The sequence below is a fragment of the Pinus tabuliformis genome, chromosome 7, assembly GCF_031772625.1.
Source record: "Pinus tabuliformis cultivar Carrire ecotype Pingquan chromosome 7, CPIR1, whole genome shotgun sequence".
In the NCBI taxonomy this organism is placed as follows: Eukaryota; Viridiplantae; Streptophyta; class Pinopsida; order Pinales; family Pinaceae; genus Pinus; species Pinus tabuliformis.
Window position 1 is genome coordinate 263,753,653 of NC_142293.1, and position 5,744 is coordinate 263,759,396.

At 40.6% G+C, this 5,744-nt stretch overlaps 1 pseudogene; it reads right to left on the minus strand.

Annotated features, from left to right (window-relative positions):
• Positions 1 to 3,508: 3,508 nt before the first annotated feature.
• On the minus strand, positions 3,509 to 3,997 carry LOC149246867 (polyadenylate-binding protein 4 pseudogene; annotated as a pseudogene).
• Between the last annotated feature and the right edge of the window lie 1,747 nt (positions 3,998 to 5,744).

The following is a 5,744-nucleotide window of genomic DNA, read 5'->3' on the forward strand; positions in this document are numbered from 1 at the left end:
TGGTGAGGAACTGACTTTGAAAAATATCACAGCTTGTGATGGATCCGGAAGGTAACGAAAAGTACCACGACCCGGCTGTTCCTTGCATTGTATAAGGGAAAAGCCGGACAACAGCGTCTTCGTTAGTAACTCCGTTGAGATTAACAGAAAGCATGAAATTATTGATATGTTCTTCGGCTAGCATGCCTGCTTCTGGATTGAATTTAGGCAGCCATTTCTCAGGATGGGCCGGTATAGGGCTCAGGGGTGGAGGCATTAAAACCATCCCAGGGTTGTTCCATGGAGACTGGGCCATCGTTGATCCCTGATGCTGAGAAGATGGAGATATTATGATTTTCGATGATCGCGGAGGAAGGGTTGTGGAAGATGGATGAGTGATCTGGGGTGAAGATGTGGGTGGCTGACTTCGCGGTGAGGGAGTCGAAATGGACGAGGTAGATAAAAGAGTCTCTCTGTCAGACTCTGGAAGTGCTTTCCTTGCTCTTTTCCTCGTGGGGAGAGGGATTTCAGTTGGCTGGATGCCAAACTTTTCACTCTTCAATCTGGTCAGGGGATGAGCAGGATTGTACTGCGAAGTCACGCTGCCTTTAGATTTATCAGACCTCTGAGTAAAAATAGAGAATCCCTGGAGTTTACGAATCAAAGTTTGAAGTTCAGGGGGATCAATGATAAGTTGGTCTGATATATTAGGGTGTGTAGCAGCGGTGGGTGCCCGAGCGACTTCTAGTTCCGAGTTTAATCGTACTGGAGAAGTTGGGGGAGTTGGTGAGGGTGATTTGCTCTCAGAATGGTATTTAGATTTTGATTTATGCGCCATTCATAGCTCTTGCCCTCCTTCTAGCGGCAAATATGTTGAGGGCCCCGAAATCGGGTCAACAACAAGGGGGATACCCACTCAGTCGGGAACCTGGTTGGCGGCTCCGTGCCCGTTTGGTGTAGCCGGTCCGACTGGGGGTAATGGGACCAGTTTCCCAAAGTGAGGGGTGTGTGTGTGTGTAGAGTTTGATGGTATTGATCTAGGGGTATTTTAAGCTAATTTAATTCTAACTTCTAAACTAACTCTATGCTATTGTAATCTAATGAAAAACAATACATCTAATCTACGCTAACCCGGGGTATTTTTCTTCTATTATGCGATCTAAAAAGATTTCGAACAATAGCTGGTAATAAAGATCATTCAGCTATCATAAGAATAGAAATCCATTAAGATAAACCATTCTGCATAAAAAGTTAGGCAAAACAGTTGTGAACAGCATATCGCATAATTAGTTATTCATATGTCAAGCACAAATAAATGACTCCACCGTATAGAAGTGCCAAATGGTAATACACACATTCATACATTAACATATAAAGAACTCAGCTGCATATCACTTTAGGAATATAAGCAGAAATTAGTCAAGAGATAAAAGTACCATTTATGACTGATTTCACTAATAAACTTCAAGCAATAACGATTTATTTCTACTTGTTCTAATATCTGCTAAGAGTACAGAAGTGCAACATCAGTAACAGACATTAAAATGCAAACATAAATAAATCTCGATCCATCCATTCATCAAAAACCCCCTCTGAGGGTGCAAAAGTGCATGTTCTGAGGACAAGTTTTTTGACAGATTTCCGGACCCTTCTCCAAATGCCATGAGAAGGGTTAAATACTACTAACTAATTAATCTTAATTACACAAATTTAGGGAGCGGCTTCAAATGACCGCCCTTTTACTAAAAGAAAATTTATTTCTAAAAATCAAATCTAATTTCTAACCATTTCTGTATCTGCTCCTTAGTGCTGTAAGCAATGCGCTATTCGTCGTGAAAGGGTCGGCTGGTTGTCCTTTCCTTTTGTTCAAGCTTGAAAATTAGAAATGACAAGAGCTGGCACCTCTTTCTGATAGACTAGAAGATATTTTCGAAAACCTTTCTCTAGCTGGGTGTGTGCGTACACTTAGTACAACCCAGGTTCCTTTCGAACTGATTTTGTTGTTGCTATTTCAGTTTCCGGTCGTGCGAATGACTCAATGAGTTAGGAGTCGCGTTGTATGGACAATCCCCTGTATCGAGAATTGCTTCCGTTCTTTGTTCCAGGCTTTTCTGGAGCGTCCTCCTTCTTTTGCGTTTCTCTTTTTGCTTTACCCAGTTTGAGCTTCAAGATCTTTTGCAAACACGCTGCTTTTGTGTGCCTTTGACTCTGAGTCTTAGATAGTCTATTTTCATCAGCGCCTGTTGGGTGATACTCTGGAATCCGTGGTCCTGCTGCATGCGGCATCCATTTGCGGAGGCATCTTCTCTCTATTACCCCATTGGCGCTTTCCTCTTTTTCTTATATGTTTCCTGCATATAGGTTTATATCAATTACATGTCTTGCAGTTTACGCAAAGAAGAAGAGAAATGACGAAAAGATTGACATGAAAGCATTAAGTTCTAATGAATGCGTAATTCGGACACTCAACATGATTTGACTCTTCGAAAAACGCGATACAATCATTCTTGGATACTCAAGCATGCGATCATTAATTTCCCTTAAGGTGCGCGCTCAATCTTGGGTTTACCATTTATGTCGGAGAATTCTTGCGATGAGTCCTTTCTGCAATTGGAATCGCAGTATCTAGGACTGCGACGTCATTAAGTGTTATCGCAAATTGCCAATATCGCAGATCGCAGTTTTGTATGATCGAAGATCGCAAGATCGCAAGATTGCAAGGTTTTCACTTTATCATTCTATGTTGCTTATGCGACATTGCGACGTGCGACATTGCATATTGGCCGTCGGCGATTCCTTAGGTTTTCCCTTTTTGAGCGCTTTTAATGCACGCGATGCGATGGGTTCTCGCGTCGCTCTTTTTCAGTGTATTTATGCGCTTTGGGAAAACGCTTCTCTCTACCTTTGCAACGCGATATAGCTCTTAGGGAATTAATACAAAAGATTTTTTAAACAAAATATTTTTTGGATTTTTGGTTAAGGGTCCCCCTTTGCTGGGTGTTATTACTAATATCAAACAAAGAGGGGGGTTGTTGGTGACCACAACACATCCCCATCCCAATTGGATGATATAATATAGGATGTTGAGGAGCTGGTACCAAGCCAATTGGATGAGATAATGTATGACCTTTGGGAGCTGGTACTATACCAATTGGATTATATGATATAGGACCTTTGGTATTGCACATGGGGACATGGGCACGAGTTGTTGGTTCCATGTCAATTGGATTAGGCAACTCAGAGAAATGAGACTCTAGCTTTTTTCTTCTCTCCTCTTTTTGTTGGGAGAAATGAGACTGTAGCTTTTCTCTTCTCTCCTCCTTTTGTTGGGAGAAATGAGACTGTAGCTTTGCTCCTCTCTCGTCTTTTTGTTGAGCCAAAGCAACATAAAGAGATAATATAGGACATTCGGGATTGCAATGGGTACATGGGCATAAGCTGTCGGTTCCATGCCAATTGGATTAGGCAAATGGGAGAAATGAGAGTGTAGTTTTTCTTTTCTCTCCTCTTTTTGTTGGGAGAAGTGAGACTATAGCTTTGCTCTTCTCTCATCTTTTTGTTGAGCCAAAGCAACATAAAGAGGCCTGCCCAGGACAACATTCTTATTCATTTCTACCAAAGCTCGGGATCCATGATCAGGTGATGAAAATGAGACAAATCCTGAACCTTTACCATGTCCATGAAAATCCCTCATTATCTTGCATGAGGTGATTGTGCCATAAATAGAAAACAGTTCTCTCAACTTGTTATCATCTATGCTATCATCCAAATGTTTTAAATAAAGATTTGTTCCAGATTGTTGTCTCAATTCAGATTTCTTCAGTGCTTTTCCGACGTACCATTCTTTGCCATCAATTTTCTTGCCATTTAAACTCTCAAAACACTTTGCTGCATCATCTGCATTCTCAAAATTGACAAATCCAAAACACTTTGACTTTCCCGCAGCATCTCTCATGACTGCCACACTGATAATTTTTCCATACTCATCAAAGTATTTCCTCAAATCCTCATCGTTCATTGACTCTGATAAATTGTTAACAAAAACATTTTTAAACTTGCTTTTTCCATTTGTTTGTTGCTCTGGCTATGGCTCTAGCTCTGGTTCCTTTTTCATTTGTTCTCTATCCTTCTTTTTCGCCAGCTTCATTTTTTATCTCTCTTCCTTTTTCATAAATGGGCCAACATAAATGTGACTGTCATTTATAAAAGTACCATTCATAAATTTAATTTCATCTTGCGCTGCTTCTTCTTGCTCAAAATGCGAACACTGACTACCGACCCAACCTGCTGGAAAACTTCCTAAATCTGGGCGTCACTAACATTGGGCTCCAGATCCCCCACATACAGAGATTTGGGCCGTACTGATTCATTCACTTTCTCGCTGCCCCCATTAGTAATAACTTCCTTACTGTTACTGCCATTATTAATAACTTGATGATTCTCTCACCCATTATTAATAACTTCATAGCCATTAACAACTGCGTGTTGTTCTACGGGTTGGAATTTAACAACTGCCATTTCTGCGAGTCTCGTGGCAGAAAATCGATTCAATCGAAATAAAAATATTCAAAACCCACCACTGATGTTTTGATCTTTTGGTTCTTGGTGGCAGATTTATCGATTTTGTCATGTAATCAACTCCTTCCTTCGCACAACCTGTTTCAACCTAATCAACTCCTTGAGTCGTGATATACAACTCAATCGTGAGAGTGCGGCACCAATTCAATCGTAGTGGTGATATATACATATTTAAATGGGGTGGACGGAGCTTTATTTCCAACTCTTGGGTTTTTCTTCATGAGTCGGCCGTGTAACTCTTGGGTTTTTCTTCATGAGTCAGCTAGCTGGCATTTGAATTGGAAATTTGAATTGTATTTCCAGCGATATTATTTTCGCAATATAGTTGGAAAACTAAATAAAAGTTTTATTTTCGCCATATCGCTGGAAAACTGAATAAAAATTGTATTTTCCCAAATTCAATAAAAAACGCCATTATGAAAGTAAAAATTTGAACAATTTAATTTTAAGTTAAATTAATTAATATAGTCTTTAATTGAAGCACAAGGCAGAGATTGCAAATTATAGTCTTTAATTGAAGCAGAAGGCATAGATTGCAAATTATAGTCTATTTATATCACGGAAAATGACAACCATTTTACTTAATTTCTACAAATAAAACATGTTAATAACCACAATAATTGGTTTACCAGAAATAAAACATGAATAATGGCTAATGTTCAGTGAGGTATGAGGACATTCCCATTGTATAGAAGGGGCTTTCAGGTCAAATGTCGGGTTCACAAGCAGAAATTCTATGTCATTTTCCACTGAGTTCATGGGGGATGATACAAGGGACTGGGGGGATGGTGGGGATCCGTGGGGAGGGGAGGTTGTAGGACATGAGGGATTCTCAAGAGTCTTCAGCAGGTTAGCATGTGGTAGAGGAGCCAAATTCACAGGGGTCATCAAGGAAGCAGAGAGCGGAGGAGGAAAATTCCTAAGAGTCAAAGGAGGGGAAGTGTGATGGGGTATGTGGGGATGTGCATGCGGTGGTGGTGAGGTAACCAAATTCACAGTTTCTGAGTCTGTTGAATCAAAAGGGGGGGGGGGTGTGAGGGGAGGACGGTCTAGCATTGTGGGAAATGGACGATGGATGTTCCTTAGATATCAAACTAGGAGATGAGGGGATTGTGCAAGGAGAGTGTTTTATTGGCGACAACCACTCTCTAAAATTTTCCCTATGCTTATTTTTGGAGCCTCCCTCC